The sequence below is a fragment of the Populus alba genome, chromosome 13 (genome assembly GCF_005239225.2).
Source record: "Populus alba chromosome 13, ASM523922v2, whole genome shotgun sequence".
In the NCBI taxonomy this organism is placed as follows: Eukaryota; Viridiplantae; Streptophyta; class Magnoliopsida; order Malpighiales; family Salicaceae; genus Populus; species Populus alba.
Window position 1 is genome coordinate 5,359,927 of NC_133296.1, and position 20,410 is coordinate 5,380,336.

Here is a 20,410-nt window from a genome sequence, read left to right on the forward strand (position 1 = left end):
CGTATAGAATCTGATGGAAGGACTCAAGTTTCTAATAGTTTTTGTCGTCCTGGCTTTGGCTTCCTCATTTGCCTCTGCTCTTGATCCTAGTCCTCTTCAGGACTTCTGTGTTGCCATTAAAGAAACCGATGGTGGTATGTGCTTTTTAAGTGTTTTTCGTCAGGAGTTTTTGTCAGGAGTCACATGATCATATTACAACTGAAATACCATGCATCCTGTATATATTTTAATATCTTCATTCTCTATTAATTGACTGACCTTTTTATGGGCATGCTTCAAATGCCTTTCTCATGCAGTGTTCGTGAACAGGAAATTCTGCAAAGGACCCACAGCAAGTTACTGAAAAGGATTTCTTCTTTTCTGGACTCAACGTTCCTCGGGACAGCTTCAGTCCAGTTGGCTCAAATGTCACTGCTGTCAATGTTTGCTCAAATTCCAGGACTCAACACTCTTGGCATATCCTTGGCTCGCATTGATTTTGCACCATATGGTGGCCTGAACCCACCCACACTCACCCTCGTGCCACTGAGATCCTAGTGGTCGTGGAGGGTACCCTCTATGTTGGTTTTGTTACATCTAACTTGGCTAACGGAGATAATCGCCTAATCACCAAGGTCTTAAATCCGGAGATGTTTTTTGTGTTCCCAGTCGGACTCATTTCATTTCCAGCTCAATGTGGGAAAAACCAATGCCGTTGCATTAGCCAGTTTAAGCAGCCAGAACCCTGGTGTGATTACAATTGCAAACGCAGTGTTTGGAGCAGATCCACCCATTAATCCTAATGTTCTAACCAAGGCCTTCCACGTGGACAAGAAGGTAGTCGACTATCTTCAGAAACAATTCTGGACGGACAACAACAATTAGAAGAACACATTTATTAAGAAGACATGAAGCTGTAGCTAGCCTCATGTTTGGCATCTTTTCTTCATCACTACGTACCTCTTTCATATTTATTTTCATGAATAAATAGGTTTCTGCTCCTGTCTTTTATGCTCGGTTTTGGTAATGATATAAAGCATAACAATATGAAACCAAGGAATTGCAGTTATCGTACTATTTCCACATACTAACCAGACGTTGTACGTTTACATGTATTGCCGGAGCTTGTTGATGTCTTATAAGATACTATATTGTTGCTGTTGCCCGCGTGACGCCGAAGACAGCACAGCTTTAAAAAAAAATGTTAAAACAAATAGGTGCTTCTAATATATTTTCTAATGGAAAAAATTAAACTATATTGAAATTAACATAATGTAAATTAACTGATTTAATGACTGCAAAGAATGACCAGAAAAAAACAACAACAACAAAAATAAACATTTATGAATTCAAGAATCAACAAAATAGTGGGAGAATAAATTGAAAAAACATATCTATTTTTTTTAAAAAAAAGTCAAAAGACAAAATTAAAAAAGAGCAACGTACAAAAAAAACCTAGAAAAAAAAACATAAGCAAGTAGACCTGAATTGGCATGATTGCGTAGGCCTAAATAAAGAAAAGTCTAGGCCTATGGGTGTGCTAGCTTATGCTTGCTTGTCTGGGCTTTCATTATTTTATTTTGTTTTTTTAATGGTAGATTACATGTTATTCCCCCTATCTTTTTTAATTAAAAAAAATAGTACGCAACTTGTTGACCGCTACGACAAAAACTCATTGCTGGTTGTACCTAGATTCTTGTGACTATAGGATTGCCAAAAAAATTAGGGCAAGGGTGTTTTACTCCAAAAAATTCCATTTTCAATCATTTACATCATTTTGGCACACCGTATTTATTTTTCTTGCATGGTGATAATAAAAACAACAAACAATTCTTTGAAAGTAAAATCATGATTTTTTTTAGAATTCTATTCATTATTATCATGATAAGTGGCAGTCCTTCAATTCAAATGCTTTTTTCCTTAAACAAATTTGCGCTCAATCAAAACATGCTAACGCAAGATACCAGCCTTTGATTCCTCTAAAAGGACACTCTTCACTTTACAAGGCATATCTTAGTTTCATCAGCGTGATTGAGAGACAAGTGGCTAAAGCCTAAAATTTGAAGAATTGAGATCATGATGACAACGATGATTAGTATTAAAAAGTGCATGTTTATCAAGGTTTTATATCATCATTTTGCACTTGAAGTATCAATAACTCCTTAACTAAAGCATGTTTTATAATAACAAGTTTGATATATAAGATACCTTAATTTATGGTAAATTGCTCATTTTAAATGCAGGCGCCTATCACATAAGAAATAAAAGGAAAAAATTGGGGATTGATTTTGAGGTTTAAGTATTGAAAGTGAAAGGACAAAGAGATGGCCAAACTTAGAAAAGAGATGCCGGTGGCAGTCAAACCGGAACATTGCTCGGTCAATTGGATCATATATCTGGAGGTCTAGATCTCGGATTTTAGGTCCAATTTTATATGGATGGAAAGGTAAGACAAAGGCCTACAACTTCATGAGGAGCCCAAGAATTTAAAAAGGTCGTTTTGAAGTCCAAACTGAAGGAACAACGAAGAAGTTTGAAGCTATCCTGCAGCCCAGATACTATTTAGTGTTCAACCCATATCTTTGAGTTCTAGAAGTTCCAAATGACCTCAATCTTTTTTTTTGTTGGAAAAGCTGAGACAATTTCCTAGGAACATTCAGAGGATTCTGGGCAAATTATGATGTTAGCAATGACGTCTTGTTCAGACAAGAAGATAAGGATTGTCGACAATTCAAGATTGGCCACACTACTCATCAATTAATTAACAAATCAATAGTTTCAAATTTTGGCTATAAAAGGAGGCACTTACCATGTATTGAGGATCTTAGTGTTCAGATTCAAGATCATGCTCTTGCTTTTCTCTCTTTGTATTGATTATGTTTTGCTTTCATTAATATCAAGTTTATACACTTATTTCCTTTCCTTTACTTAGTTAACTTCTTTCTCATTTATGTTCTTATCTTGTTCATTTATGTTTCTTTCTTTCATTATGTTTAGCTAAGTTAATTATGTCAAGGTGAAAAGGGCACACTAATGGTGTAAAAATAAGTATAGTATAAACTTAACATGGACCTAACGTTGGATACTAATTACATGTTTTTATATTTGTTTATTTGTTCACTTTTAATACTTTGCTTGTTAAATGGTTATCTAGATTTATGTTGTATAACACTTGGTACAACAAATACTTGGCACAACAAATACTTGGCACTTTCATAGCCCATACTGTATGGTATAACCGACACCTGAGCTATGAAAGGAACTTGATTTGTTGTTAACATAAATTATAATCATGAATGCCTGCCAACATTTACAAGTATTAGCTTTATTCAAATAAGATAACTAATGTAATCATGTTAACAATTTATAATCTGATTGGAACCTCCTTTATGTGTAGTTTCCAATTGAGTAATAAGAGTTTATACTATACTTGTTTGAAGTACCATTAGTGGATCCTCTAACCTTGACATTTGTTTTTATCATTGTTTAATCCTTACGTTAATCTTTCATCTGAAAGTTCTCATTAATTTCTTCATCTTCTGCTTTTATTATTATTATTATTATTATTATTATTATATTATTTACATTTTGTTTATATTATATAATATATATCTTTGATCTTTTCATAAACTCAGTATATAGGCTGGAAACCTGTGACCCGATCTTTTAGATCATTCTCAGGTATAACAACGCCACGTACTGAGTATTGTAATTATTATTATTGTTATTATTATTGTTGTTGTTGTTGTTGTTGTTATTTATAATTTATACAATTCACCTCTCTGTGGTTCGACCCCGGTCTTGCCGGGTTATTTATTACTTCGACACTCCTGCACTTGGGAAAAGACATCAAGCTTTTGGTCGTGTCAAACGATCATCAAGTAGTAAAAATACAGGTGGCAAGCCCAAAAGGTTTCTGAAAAAATAAGTGATCCCATGTCTCTTGACCTACAAACACCATTTAAGCCTTGTGACTATTCATTCTTTTATAGCCACGAGTCTGATAAGATAGGATTTAGAGGAAGAAGAGATAGTAAGAGAAAAGGTGATTGTTTATTAATTGCCCTTTCCCCTCGAAACAGTGAGCCTAAATAGGCCATTCAATACAACTGTAAACTAAATAATAGGAACTCCAGTAGTGGAGAGCTGAAGACTAGGGATGCTCTTGCTAATCCCGTTACTTATTCTCTGACCCATTCAATTACTTAATTAAACAATGAAATAAATTAAACAATGAAACAAACAAAACATAAAGTAATTCCACGTAGACTCTCTCCATGCAGTAGTAGCAAGAGATCCACGTGTCCAATGCTCTTATCATTCCCTCTCCCTTGAATTCTCCTTGTCCGCAAGGTTGAATTGAGGATAAGTTTTTGCAAATCGCCACAAATTTTCCCACGAAGAATCTTCTGGCAATGCCCCCTTCCATTTCACCAAGATTTCCGTTCGTGGCCTGTATTTCCCCTTCTGGATAACCCTTCTATCAAGGACTGCTTCTGGTTCTGGTAACACCATAGCATCTGACGTAATTGGAGGTAGGGTGATCACCGTGTCCTTGGCTATATCTCCCCACTGTTTCTTGAGTAAACTGACATGGAAAACATCATGTATGCGTGACCCTGTGGGAAGGTCTAATTTGTATGCCACTGGTCCAATGCGAGCGAGAACCTTGAAGGGGCCAAAAAACCTGAGTGATAACTTGAAGGAACTCCTGAAAGCTACCGTTTTTTGGCGGTATGGTTGCAATTTTAAGAACACATAATCTCCAACCTGAAATGTGACCTCCCAACGATGCAAATCTGCCCGAGATTTCATGCGTCCCTGTGCAGCAATTAAATTCCGTCTGAGGTCCCGCAGGATGACCTCTCTTGTGCGCAGCATTTGATCTACTGCTTGAAGCTTTGTAGTTCCTGGTATATAGGAGATCATAGATGGAGGAGGGACCCCGTACACAACTTCAAATGGAGAAACCTTCGTTGTTGAATGAATGGCCGTGTTGTAACCATATTCAGCCCAAGCCAGCCATTCCATCCATGCCTTTGGGTGGTCGCAAGTGAAACAGCGCAGGTACTGTTCCAAGGTCCTATTAACCACTTCGGTTTGGCCGTCCGTTTGCGGATGGTAACTGGAGCTGTAGTTAAGTGTCGTGCCATGTAGCGTGAATAAGGACTTCCAGAAGGAGCTGATGAAGATTTTATCCCGATCACTCACTATAGAACGCGGAATGCCATGTAATTTAACCACATTATTTAAGAAACGCTTCGCAACCGTCACTGCAGTGTAGGGATGTTTAAGTGGCATAAAATGGTTGTATTTGGAGAGCCGATCCACCACAACCATGATAACACTGTAACCTTGCGAAGATGGTAAGCCCTCGATAAAATCCATAGATATGTCCGTCCAAATGCGTTGGGGGATTGGGAGAGGCTGAAGTAACCCCGCTGGCCTTAAAGTTTCATGTTTACAACGCTGGCACACCTCACATTCTCTAATGAAGTTCTTGACAGGTGTTCGTATGCCAGGCCATAGAAAGCTGGAGGAGATGCGGGTCAAGAAATTAACAAGTTTTATATTTAAAATTACAATCTTAAATTTTCTAATCTTATGTATATTTAACAAATTCTTTGTGCTAGGTTGCATGATTTGTGGGATGATGCCTACAAATATGAAAAGAAAAAAAAACATCAACTCTGAAGAAACCGGGGTTAGAAAAAGCATAGACCGAGTCTTGTGACGTAGGTTAATTGGGGGGAGTTTCTAGAATTTATGGCTTCAGATGACATTAAAAGGTCTTCGCGATCCAGGTCATAGAACTGAAACAAAAAAAACAAATGGTTCGATGAGTAAGTAAAGTGTTGGGGAGCTTTGATTTATCAACCATGCAAAACACCTAATAAGAATGACACTACTAGTCCAGTAGAGCCTGTCCAAATTCAAGTGAGACGATCCAATTTTTTAGATGATGGTTGAATTAACCATTAGATTTTCTTTGGAAATATATTGGTTACTAACAATCTTTAGTTCTCGACCAACTCTCACATTTTCACCTAACAATCTTTAGTTCTCGACCAACTCTCACATTTTCGTCACCTAACAATCTTTAGTTCTCGACCAACTCTCACATTTTCACCGGAGTTCTTTGACGAAGCCTTGTGACAAGAGACATGCACACCCAGTCCTGTTAAGTTAATGGAAAGAGTATTTTTTTTGAAAGATGTGTATATTATATAAGCGTCAAAGTCTGACGGGAATAGAACAAAAGCTACGCAATATCTTAATATGGCATAAAGTCATATGAAGGATAAAGCGCAACTTAAGATAAACCAAAGCAAAGAAAACCATACAAAATCCATCCAAATGAGCTGAAACTAAACATTCCTCAACAAAACAAAACAGAAAATACTCAAAGACATAATGGGAGAAGAAACAATAGCAAGCCCATAGAAAAATGGTGGATTCAAAGCCAGACAACAAATTCACTTGATCTCCGCACTCCTTGCTTAGCCAAACCATCTGCCATGCAATTACTTTCACGAAGATATGAGAGAAGGTGATTGAAACAAAATATGCTTTCAGTCTATTAACATAGGAGAACAAATTATGATGCTTCCAGTGACGACTGAGAGGATTATTCATCCAGCGAATAGCATTGACAGAGTCAGATTCGATGATGAGGTGTTGATGGTGTAAATGACAATTAGATGCTGATAGATCAATGGCTTTCACAATAGCCTTAACTCAGCAATATTAGAGTCTAAAATACCAACTGGAACAGAGAACATACCGAGCACATGGCCATGATGATTTCGCAGCACACCACCTATTCCAGAGGGGCCTGGCTTACCAAGAGAAGAGCCGTCCACATTCCATTTGAGCCTATTAATCATAGGAGGAGACCATATATTTTTAATCCTGAAAAGAGTGAGCATTGGACCACCGAAGCAAGCCATCTGCCGATCTGATCAGATCTGAAGGGGAGTATGGAAAATCTGAATGGATAGCTTTTAGCCAAAGACATAGACGGGTGATAATAAGAAAAAAAATTGAGTCATAATCAGGTGTCTTCTGTTGGAAAATGAGATCATTTCGAAGGAGCCAAAGAGACCATGCCACTGAGAAGAACAACATCAACCATGCCTTCCTTTGAAAATTACCAATGCACCATGGAAGACCATTGAGACCACATATCTGAGAAGCTCTTTGGGCAACACCAAACTAAACCCCACCATTTAATGATTTTTGGACCAAAATGAGCCAATGCTTATGGCAGTGAAGCAGAATATGGTCCACCGATTCTGCTTCAACAAGGCAAATAGGGCAATTTGATTCCGAGCTACTCAAGATACCTCTTCGAACCAAACATACATCGGGTGTTTGAGTCTGTTAATGATAGCCATCCAGCCAAAAGATCTCTACCTTAGGAGGGACATACCTTTCCAAAAATCCAGCAAATGAGAAGGCATTGTTTGTGGAAGGCTTTGGACTCAACAATCCGCAGAGAGATTTCACTGAAAATCTTCCTGAATTATTGTCCTTCCAAATTAGTCTATCCTCTCCATCTTTGTCCATGAGTACTATTGATAGGATTGCATATAGTTGATCAAGCAAGCCAATGTTGCGCCCCCGTAGTGGACGTATCCATGAAAAAAACCAAATCCACTCATACCCTTCCCACATTCCCATCTTAGCAATGGTGGCATCTTTGTCATTGGATAATTGGAAAAGAGTAGGGAAGTGATCTGCTAAAACAGTGATTATTAAGCCCAGCAATCAAGCCAAAACAAAGTTTTCTTGCCATTTCCGATAAGGACCAAAGATTGCTCATTCACAATATCCTGCAACTTATTATTTCTCACACAATGATTGACAATCCGAGACCATGTAGTTACAGTTCCTGGAATAGGAGCTTGCAGCAGCAGATTAGAGCAATTGGTGTTGTAGATGCTTTTGATCACACCCTTCACATACTTGATCCTCCAACCTAAACCTCCATAACCATTTAAAAGAGCAGAGCTGTATTTTTGTCCTTAAAGAACCAATCCCAAGACCACCCGCATGTTTTGGAAGAGTAACAGTTGCCCAGCTAACATTGCATATTTTGTGCCTTTTCCGCATTTCCAGACCAGAGGAAGGATCGAAGTTTCTGATCAATTTTGGAGGCTACCGTAGTAGGCATGGGGAACATAGATAGGTAGTAGATGGGGAGATTGTTGAGCACAGATTTAATCAAGCACAAACGACCCCCAATAGATAAGAATCTGCCTTTCCACGAAGCCAACCGATAACTGATATTGCGCAAAATAGGGTTCCACATTGTAGCTCTGCCCAAGTTTCCACCGATGGGGAGCCCAAGATACATGAGGGGCAACTGATCCTGCTTGCATCTGAGAAGCTGAGCTGTGAAGGTACATGTATGAGCTGCTACACCCACACCCACAATACTGCTTTTATGAAAATTGACCTTCAGCCCTGAGACAAGTTCAAAGCATAATAGGATACGTTTAATGTTTTGCATGCTATGAAGAGAGTCTGAGCTGAACATAAGGGTGTCGTCCGCAAACTGTAGGTGAGATATGACAAGCCCTGAATTGTCAATGTTTATACCCGAAGTCAAACCCAAATCACAGCCACGCTGCAACATACAACTCAAACCCTGGACTGCAATGTTGAAGAGAAACGGAGAGAGAGGGTCTCCTTGGCGTAGGCCTTTAGCTAAGCAGAACTCCTCCGTGGGAGACCCATTAACAAGCACAGACATTTTTGCCGTTGATATGCATTGCATTATCCACCCTCGCCATCTACTACCGAAGCCCATACTAGCCATGATGTCATTAATATATTCCCATAACACCGAATCAAAGGCTTTATGAAAATCTAGTTTGAAAAGATAAGCTTTACCCTTTTTCTTCTTGATGAAAAGAAAGGACCTCATTTGCAATCAAGACGCTGTCTAAAATTTGCCTCCCTTTGATGAAAGCATTTTGATGATGAGAGATGACCTCTGGCATAACATGTTTCAACCTAGTTGCAAGAATCTTTGAGAAAATCTTGTATAGGCTACCCACCAAAACTAATAGGTCTGAAATCCGATAGCTTGATAGCACTTTTAATCTTTGGAATAAGAGTAACGAAGGTGCTATTGATACCTGCAGGGAGGAGATTAGTCCGATAGAATTCATCAACCATCTGGATAATGTCCTGACCTATAATGTTCCATGCTTTCTTGATGAAAAGAAAGTTAATACCATCAGGACCTGGGGCTTTATTTCCATCACAATCCCACACAGCTGCTTTAATCTCTTCTGCAGAAAATGGAAATTCAAGAGCAGCCGAGGAGGAAGACTTCAGCCTTGAGAATTCTAGTTTTGAACATGACGCTCTAGGTCTGTTCTGGTGGGAGTACAAGTTGCGGAAAAAGTGAAAGACAGCTAGCTTCACCTCATTTGGTTTAGATAGGATCTTTCCATCAACCTCCAAGCATGCAAGTTGATTCTTTTTCTGTCTTGTTGTAGCAGCTAAATGAAAGAATCGGGTATTTTTATCTCCAAGCTTACACCACTGAATTCTTGACTTCTGATGCCAGGCAGACTCTTGAGCTCTATACAGGATTTTGAGCTGGGAGGCAATGGATTTACTTCTAATCAGTTCATCAGTATTCAAGACCCTGCACTCATTTTGACGATCCATTAAGTCAGCTTCAAGTTCTAGTTCTTCAATTCTATCATTCATGTTTCCCACAGATGCTTTACTCCATTGTCGACATCTCTCTTTCAACATCTTTAGAGCTGGGACCATTTTCCTTGTACCAGATTTGGAAACCGCGATTGAGCTCCAGAAGCTCTGAATCATAATCCTGAAATCAGACGCAAGCCACCAGTAATTCATGAATCGAAAAGGTTTCGGGCCCCAATTTGTATGATCTAGCAACAGATGCAAAGGCCTATGATCGGATGAATATTTTGAGAGACCAAATAAAGAGGAGGATGGGAAAGCCTGCAACCAATCCCCCGAGAGAAATATTCTAATCAATCCGGCTTGCCGCATTACCTCGAGACCATGTAAATTTTCTTCCATTTAAGGGGAGCTCTATAAGATTACAATCATCAATGCAATTTTTAAATCTTGACATGGAAAGATGTGATTTGTGAGCCGCCTTTCCTATCTGATGGAAATAAGGTTTCATTAAAATCACCCGCAAGACACCACGGCTTGCTAACACTATCCCTGAATGTAACAAGATAAGTCCACAGCTCATTCTTCAGGATCCCAATATTCGGAGCATATACAAAAGAGACTAGACAATCTAGATTGGATCGAGTGAAGGTGCCTTCGATATGCAAAACACGGCCATTCATAGCAACAGAACATCCAGAGACACAAAATAGATTCGGATTCCAAATACATAAAATCCCCCCTGAAAGGCCCAATGAGGGAATACATACCAAGCCTTAGGATGACGACCCATATAGCAGTAATAGTGAAATCATTTCAAAGTTTCCAATTTTGTTTCCAAAATACCGCAGGATATGAAGATTAAATTTTCTACCGAGATTCCTCAAACATCTCTTTTTTTCTCTGCCCCTAATCCACAAACATTCCATACAATTATACTACCCATATAAGTGATTTCAGAGACCATACCTTCAGACTATATACGGAAGCAAATCATGTCTTCTTCTTCCTTAGGATCCACTCTTCCTGTTCTCGATCTAGGAATCCCTGCAGAGTCTGAGTCATGAGTGTGCTATCGTCATGCCCTTGGAGAATAGCTTTTCCAACTTCCCAGCAAGCAGTGGCTTCGGCCCAGTTATCAGAATGTGTAGGCTCATATGCTTCATCACCAACATTGGTGTCGGGTCTGTATCTTGAACTACTTGCCTCATCCTCACCAATCAATTCCTTACCAGATTTGATAATAGCATTTCTATTCTTTATCCCATTATCAGAAACTGAATATTCAACAATTACGGTCTCTGATTGCATACCGTTGTGTTTTCCCATATAACTTGATTTCCTCCTCCTAAGAGATTTTGTTCTGCGTGTGAGCTTTTTTGCGTGTTTTCTGAGGGATTTCCTGTTTCCTACTTCCAGAGCCGTAAGCTCATATGGATCAGCAATAGGAGTGATGAAGGTTGTAAAAGATGGCCCAATGCTTGTTGAATCACGATTGGTTTCCGATCCTATGCTTGAAGATTTCTGTTGTTTCTTACGGCCCATATTCTGTAGGAGTCCACTGTCATAAACGATATGTTGATCCAGCCCATCCTTAATAGGAAAGCAAGAAACATGATGCACATCTACCTCTCCGCATGCAACTGAATCCACCTCGACACATACGAAAGGTACCAAGGCTAATCGATTATCAACTTCGGATGTACTCTCATTAGATAAACCTGCATGTCTATAAAATTCAGTAATTTCTGGGTAGAGGTACATCGGTGAAACTTCAGACCAGATGAGTGTGCTAGCAATCTGAGTTTGGGAGCCCAATAATCCGGTGAATTCATATTCAAATTCGGGTTTTTGTTTTGTCTCTATGTGAGTCATTGTTGCTCTATTAGTTTCCTCACAAAAATCATCTTCGTCGTCATCGGATAGCACAGTAGTTGAACACAATGATACATCCATAGAGTGTTTGATTGTTGTGAGAGAGGGGATAAACTCACCTTTGATTTCTTTCAAACTGACCTCAACCTGCACTCCATCGAGCTGAAGCAATACTTGATCATGTAAAGGTTCCAGCGTTGTGGTTCGAATAAGAACCCTAATACCTGATATGGACCCCTGACTAACACAGGAAGTGTCGTATCCTACAATATTTCCCCAGCTCTGAAGCAAAATATTGATACAGTTTTTGTTCCACCCTTCCATTGGCAAACCAAATATGGAGATCCAAGCAAATCTGTCATATTGGCATATGACGGATAATGTCAAATGTTTTGAGGACTTGGTTTCATCACTGACATCACAGAACGAGCTCCTACTAAGTCTTCGTCGTCGCCTTCATATAGGACTAATTCAATGACTCCAATCTATAAATGGCCTTGCATCCTCGCTAGATAACTCACCCCTCTTCACAAGAAAAATCCGTATAGAATCTGATGGAAGGACTCAAGTTTCTAATAGTTTTTGTCGTCCTGGCTTTGGCTTCCTCATTTGCCTCTGCCTCTGATCCTAGTCCGCTTCAGGACTTCTATGTTGCCATTAAAGAAACCGATGGTGGTATGTGATTTTTAAGTGTTTTGTCAGGATTTTTTGTCAGGAGTCACATGATCATATTACACTGAAAATACCATGCATCCTGTATATATTTTAATATCTTCATTTCTCTATTAATTGACTGACCTTTTATGGGCATGCTTCAAATGCGTTTTCTCATGCAGTGTTCGTGAACGGAAAAATATGCAAGGACCCACAACAAGTTACTGAAAGGATTTCTTCTTTTCTGGACTCAACGTTCCTCGGGACACTTCCAGTCCAGTTGGTTCAAAATGTCACTGCTGTCAATGTTGCTCAAATTCCGGACTCAACATTCTTGGCATATCCTTGGCTCGCATTGATTTTGCACCATATGGTGGCCTGAACCTACCCCACACTCACCCTCGTGCCACCGAGATCCTAGTGCTCGCATCGAAGGAATTGCCAGAGGCCAACCTGTTGATAGAAGACGCAAACCCAGCACCTCGCATCCAACCTGACATCGAGGATGATTCAGATGAAGAAGATGACATAGGATACGGTTTTTACCTCCACCTGCGAGACGTCCGAGGGAGCAAGATGATTATCGCCTGAAAAGAAAGATCTGCCCAGTTTCAATGGGAATCTGCGAATTGAAGATTTTCTTGATTAGGTTACCGAAGTGGAGCGATTCTTTGGGATGATGGAGATACCAGAAGAAAAGATGGTGAGGTTTGTAGCCTTCCGATTGAAGGGAGGGGCTGCAGTATGGTGGGATCAATTACAGAAGAATCAGCAGCGACAAGGAAAGGCGCTTTTAAGGACTTGGCGTAGGATGAAGCAACTGATGATAGGGAGGTTTCTGCCACCAGATTATGAAACAATATCTGTTTCAAGTACTTCAAGACTGCTCACAAGGATCCAGATCGGTGTTTGACTATACTGCGGAGTTCTCTAGGCTCTTGAAGCGAAACAATCTTAACGAGACAGAGGGGCAGCGCGTAGCCAGGTATATGAATGGATTGAAGTCATCATTGCGAGATAAGATTGGGTTACAGGTGGTTTGGACTATGGAGGAAGCTCATAATCTGGCATTGAAGGCTGAACTGATGGAGCGAAGAGGAGGAGTCTCAGGGTTTCGCCGAAACAATCCAGAGTCTTCGTTTAATACCAGAGACAAGGGTGGCAACAGCAACCAAGCAGGTGTGTTGAATCAGAACAAAGAAGGAGGCACTAGGAATATAACCTAGAAATCCAAATCAGAACACGAACATGAACTTGAATCCCAACCTTTACGCCAGACCTTCACCTGGAGTCTGTTATGTTGTCGGAAACCGGCATCTCTCTAACACTTGCCCAGATCGTCGCAGACCTGTCAACTGGATAAAAGGAGAAGGAGGGGATCCGGAGGCTACTGGAGAGGATGCAGGGAAGGATGACTGTTATGACAGGGTAGAGTTCGCTGAGGAGGATGGAGAATGAATCAATTGTGTAGTGCAGCGAATATTATACACTCCAAGGCAAGAGGACGCAGGACAGCGGAATAATATCTTCCGCTCATACTGCACCGTGAGCTAGAAGGTGTGCGACTTAATTGTGGATAGCGGGAGTTGCGAGAACTTCGTTGCAAGGGGCCTAGTTGAGCACCTAAAGCTACCAACCGAGAAGCACCCGACTCCATACATTATCGGTTGGATCAAGAAAGAACCCACGGTGAAGGTAACTAAAATCTGTCGCGTTCCTATTTCCATTGGAAAAATATATAAAGATGATGTAGTTTGCGATGTGATTGATATGGATGCTAGTCATGTGTTGTTGGGGTGGCCGTGGCAGTATGATGTTGATATTACCTACAAGGGTTGGGATAATACTTATTTGTTCACGTGGGGGTCACATAAAATTGCTATGGCTCCTTACAAAAGGAAGGCACTGTCCGGAAGGGCTTCTGAAGTGGAGAAGCAGTCGTTTTTTACAGTGTCCAGTTCGGAAACAGAGTTTGTGGCAGACATCAAGGGTGTGCCAGAGTTCTATACGCTTGTAGTGAAGGCCCTCGTGGTGGAAGGGGAAGTTGAGGCTTCGGTGACAGTCCCTGACAAGCTGAAACCATTGATAGATCAGTTCAGGGATATCACTTCGGAAGAATTGCCGAATAATCTACCACCCTTGAGAGATGTCCAGCACCATATAGACCTCATACCGGGGTCCAGCTTGCCAAATCTGTCTCTTATCGGATGAGTCCGAAAGAGAACGAGGTCTTGAGGGAGAAAATTGAAGAATTGTTGCAGAAGGGTTTTATCCGCGAAAGCATGAGTCCGTACGCGGTTCCTGCATTGTTAACGCCAAAGAAAGATGGAGGGCACCCTCTATGTTGGTTTTGTTACATCTAACCTGGCTAACGGAGATAATCGCCTAATCACCAAGGTCTTAAATCCCGGAGATGTTTTTGTGTTCCCAGTCGGACTCATTCATTTCCAGCTCAATGTGGGAAAAACCAATGCCGTTGCATTAGCCAGTTTAAGCAGCCAGAACCCTGGTGTGATTACAATTGCAAACGCAGTGTTTGGAGCAGATCCACCCATTAATCCTAATGTTCTAACCAAGGCCTTCCAGGTGGACAGGAAGGTAGTCGACTATCTTCAGAAACAATTCTGGACGGACAACAACAATTAGAAGAACACATTTATTAAGAAGACATGAAGCTGTAGCTAGCCTCATGTTTGGCATGTTTTCTTCATCACTACGTACCTCTTTCATATTTATTTTCATGAATAAATAGGTTTCAACAAATTTGAATAGGGTCTTTGAGACAATTTTTTTGCACTTTTTTTTTTCTTGTTTTGGGAACTTCATTCCACTTTTAATAAAGTATCTTTTCATTCATAGAGCAATTCAGGTTCTTGATTGGTGATAGATTCTTAGCATCACTTCTAGGACAGTCTCCTTCAGTCAATTGTGACACTTGAGAATTTTTTTCGTATTCCATGATTAAAAATTTGGTAGAGGTGGCCATTTTGTTCTCAAGTCCTGGAATTAAAAATGACTTGGGGCTATACTTGTTTTGATGCAAAAGATATTATGGAGCATATACCCTAAGGATAGTGATATGTGCAGCAGATCCCTTCACCACGCGGTCCACCTTCGCCATGCACGTCTGCATGCGCGCACCATGTTCGTGAATCATGTGCTAACATGTCACAGTAGTTAGTGTTTAAGTGATGCAAATAATTAGTGGGGTTAGTGCCCTGCTTTTCGTTGTATGCAGAATGTGTGTGGGAATCATGCACCGATTAATTATGCCATTATTTCCATTTTGTTGTATCAGTTATTTTTATTCATTCATTAGTTGGCTATAAAAAAGTCAACTGAAGTGTAATGAAGAAAGGAATTAATTATGCAAAACTCTCTTCTTTGTTTCTCATTCTGTCAATTCTTCTTCTTTTCATAAATTACACATATCAATTGGTATCAAAGCCTCTCATTTCCATGGAGACTAGGAACAAAAGCAATATTGAGTTTCGCAATGAGGTCATTGAAGCATTGGCTCAGCATGCATCTCAATTTGATCTTCTTAAAACCCAACATGAGTCTCATTTCGATCTCCTAAACAACAACATGAATCCAGTTACCACCTCCCTCCAAAACCACCAAAACACAATCAGTGAATTACAGGCGTTGTCATTACATCACAGTTCCAATCAACAAACCATTATCCAAGATGTCCATTCTTTCACCAAGGGAGAAACTTCCCAAAAGTGTCGACAACTAACTTTTGCTTGTTCCTTTTCCAAGTGCTAGTTTTGGGACAGGAGTCATCAACAGCTCAAAAACTGTTGTTTCCAAAAAAATTCTGTTGGTGATGAACCAATAGGATGGGTTTACAAGGCAGAGCAATTCTTTGAATTTCAGAACATTGCGAATGAGCAAAGAGTGCAACTCGCTTCTTTCCACCTGACAGATTAGCTTTTGCAGCGGCCACCATTGGCTGACTAAGTACAAGGGGACACTCACACTGGCCTTTTCACACTGAGTTTACAGCAGCACTCCTCCAATGTTTTAGTCCAACTGAGTATGAGGATCCCTCTGAAGCTTTAACTCGTTGCAGACAAGTCACAACAGTAGCAGCATACCAAGAAGCTTTTGAAGGGCTATCACATCGTGTGGATGGGTTACCAGAACCATTCTTGGTTGGATGTTTCATTGCAGGACTTCGGGATGATATCCGTCTGGATGTCAAAACTAAACAAGCGAAGACTCTAGGAGACACCATTGGAGTTGCTCGCCTGGTGAAGGAACGTAATCTCCTGCAAAGGAAAGGTAAGAGGTTTGCTCGATCTACAGTCATTTCTCATCCTCTATCTACCACCAACAATGGTGTCTTGGGACCACCACTAGCATCCAAACCAATCAACAACACTGCTCCATCCTTATTTAGGAGGATAACCAATCAGGAAGCTCGTGAAAGACGTGAGAAGGGTCTTTGTTTTTATTGTGATGAAAAATTCATACCAGGGCATCGTTGTCAAAGGCCATAGCTGTTTATGATTGAAGATTCCACACCAGCAGACACTGATACCAATGAGGATTGCACCGTTGACATTGCCACTGTGGAATCTTTTCCGGAGATATCTTTCCATGCCATCACTAGAACTGAGCATCCACAGACCATTTGCGTAATACAAAAACTAAAGAACAAAGATGTCACAGTGTTGATCGATGGAGGAAGTACACATAATTTCATTGACCAATCCATTGTCTCTCAATTCGGGCTGCAAGAAATTCGAGATAAGACGTTTCAGGTGATGGTGGCTAATCGTGAGAAGATTGTTTGTGGCGGATGGTGTCTTGCTCTTTCCCTACTCATCTAAGGTCATGTGGTCATTGCTGATTTTTATGTCTTACATGTTGTTGCTTGTCATGTGGTTTTAGGCGTACAATGGCTTGTGACTTTTGGTCCAATAGAAACAGATTACAGAAATCTACGATGAGTTTCACAGATGGGGGTATCAAACGCATGTTTCAGGGAATTGGTCGTGCAGGGTTGGAGGCCTTATCCAATAAGGACCTTTTTAACTTGCAACAAACTGGGTTGTTTCTCCAGATTACTATGACTGAGCATGTGGACTCCATTGCCACTTATTCCAGTGATCTCGCAGCAATTCTTGACAAATTTTCGCATGTTTTTGACACTCCAACAGCTTTGCCACCAAATCGTTCACATGACCACGTATTCTACTTCAACCCAACAGCAAACCTGTTAGTGTTCATCCATACAGGTACCCATACTATAAAAAAACTAAGATTGAAAAGATGGTTAAAGAACTTCTTGAATCCGGTTTAGTTCGTCCAAGCAACATTCCTTTTTCATCTCCTGTTTTGTTGGTAAAAAAGGCAGATGAAACGTGGCGATTCTGTGTAGATTTTCGGGCACTCAATCACATAACAGTGAAGGATAAATACCATATTCTGATTGTTGATGAGCTCTTGGATGAGCTGCATGGTGCCAGGTTTTTTACAAAACTGGATTTACGTTCGGGGTACCACCAAATTCAGGTTCAAGAGTCAGACATCCAAAAAATACCTTTCCGCACCCATGAAGGACACTATGAATTTGTAGTAATGTCGTTTGGTCTTACGAACGCCCCAGCTACTTTCCAGAGTCTCATGAACGATCTGTTCAGGCCATATCTTCACAAGTATATTATTGTGTTCTTCGACGATATTTTGATTTACTCTAAAAATTAGGATGAACATGTTTCACATATCATTAGTGTTCTAACCATTTTGTCCAGTAACAATTTGTATGTCAAGAAATCAAAATGTCAGTTTGGAGTATCATAGGTGAATTATTTGGGCCATGTCATATCAGAGAAAGGAGTCGAGGTTGATCCTTCCAAGATTCAGGCAATGGTTGATTGGCCCGAGCCTACAACAGTGAAGGGTGTGCATGGCTTCTTGGGGTTGGTAGGATATTATAGAAAATTTATCAGTGGCTTTGGCAATATTGCAACACCATTGACTTATTGTTTAGGCAAGGAAGGATTTCGTTGGGGAATAAATGAGTCCACAACCTTTAACAAACTTAAACAGGCCTTGACTTCACCTCCTGTTCTGCGATTGCCTGATTTTTCTCAGTGTTTCTTCATTGAATGTGATGCTTGTGGTACTGGAATAGGCGTTATTCTTATTCAACAAGGTCAACCTATTGCATTCTTTAGTGAGGCATTGAAGGGTTCATCTTTAGCACTCTCCACTTACGAAAAAGAGATGTTGGCCATTGTCAAAGCCATCCGTAAGTGGTGACCTTATCTTCTAGGGCGACCCTTCACTGTTAGGACTGATCATAAGAGTCTCAAGTTTCTTTTGGAACAACGCATCACAACTCCTGCACAAACTCGTTGGCTTCCAAAACTCCTCGGTTATGATTATGTGGTGGAATACAAAAAGGGCCCTGAAAACAAAGGTGTTGATGCATTGTTCAGGAAAGACAAGATCAACTTTATGGCAGTTTCCTTACCTCAGCCCGATTGGTGGATGCGTCTGCAACAAGAGGTTCAACAAGAGCCTTTCTACACTAATTTATTCAAGTTGAATTTTGGTCATCAATGACAACTGTATACTTGTAAAGATGGTGTGTGGTTCAAAGGTGGCAAGGTATATTTGAATCCCTCTTCTCCATTAATTCCTTCAGTTTTGGCAGAGCATCACTCTTCTCCTTTTGGCAGCCATTTTGGTTACCACAAAACTCTAGCAAGGATCCAAGGTACCTTCTTTTGGCCAAAACTTCGACAACATGTCAAAGAATTTCTCCAGCGTTGTGATACCTGTCAACGTTTTAAGGCAGATTGTTAAAGTCCTGCAGGGCTGCTGCAGCCCTTATCTATTCCAATAAAAATATGGACTGAGGTATCTATGGATTTTGTGGAAGGTTTGCCTCCTTCATTGGGCAACACGGTGATCATGGTTGTGGTGGATCGATTGAGTAAATATGCCCATTTTGTAGCTTTGAAGCATCCATTCACGGCCATTACTGTGGCCAAATCTTTCATTGCTAATGTTGTCAAGCTGCATGGCATTCCTGTGCCTATTGTCAACGATCAAGACAAGGTACTTTTTAGTTCTTTTTGGAAAACTCTGTTTCATCTGCAGGGTACTCAGCTCAATATGAGCTCCAGTTATCATCTTCAATCGGATGGCCAAACTGAGGTAGTCAATCGAACACTAGAGCAGTATTTAAGATGTTTTACAGGTGATCAACCGCATAAGTGGGTGGATTGGTTGCCTTGGCCAGAATTTAGTTATAATACTGTCGTTCACTCTTCACGAACATTTCACCATTTGAAGCAGTTTATGGCATTTCACCACCAAACGTGCTTTCCTATGTGCCAGGAACTACTCATGTCCAAGTTGTGGATGAGTATTTACGTGATAGAGATTCAGTCCTTCAGGAATTACGCCATCAACTAGTCCTTGCGAGAGATCGTACGAAAACTCAACCAGACAAACATCACCGTGAGGTTCATTTTTCTGTGGGCGATCTTGTTTATCTAAAGTTACAACCATATCGGCAAACATCAGTTACTATTAATTTATATAATTTATATTATTTATTCTAAATAAATTTTTTTGAAAAATAAAAAAATCCTACCGACGGAATGTAGCCGTAATCATTTTACAAAGAGTTGAAAAATATTCACTAAGAATACCACAATCACCAACGCTTTTGACAGCAAGGATAACTTTTGTCGCATTTTACCGAGAGTTGAAAAAATATTTACTAGAAATGCCACAAATCACCAACGTGCTTCACAGACGGATATAGTCCATTGGCATTTTACTGAGAGTTGAAACATATTTACTGGAAATGCCACTATCACCGGCGGAATATATCCGTCGGTATATTTCTAGTAGGAATTTGTTTTTTTCGCATGTATTTTCCGTCTGTAAAACCATCAGTAATTTTTTTCCCCAACAGGCATAGCAACGAAATGTGGGATTACCAACGAAAGACATGCCGACAGACACTTTTCGTCAATGAGTTAGTTGATAAAAAAATTTCGACGAAATCTGAAATCTCATATCGACAAATTTCGGTCCGTCGATAAAAACTATGAAATCTTGTAGTGTTGGTGCAATTAAGTAAGTATCAAGAAAATTAACAAGTTTTTATATTTAAAATTGCAATCTTAAATTTTCTAAATCTTGTGTATATTTAATCAAATTCTTTGTACTAGGTTGGCATGATTTGTGGTATGAT

The 20,410-nt window shown here is 40.0% G+C and overlaps 2 pseudogenes; both read left to right on the top strand.

Moving 5' to 3' along the window:
- On the top strand, positions 1-990 carry LOC118032467 (germin-like protein subfamily 1 member 16; annotated as a pseudogene).
- An 11,090-nt stretch (positions 991-12,080) lies between these two features.
- On the top strand, positions 12,081-15,044 carry LOC118032468 (germin-like protein subfamily 1 member 16; annotated as a pseudogene).
- Positions 15,045-20,410: the final 5,366 nt, after the last annotated feature.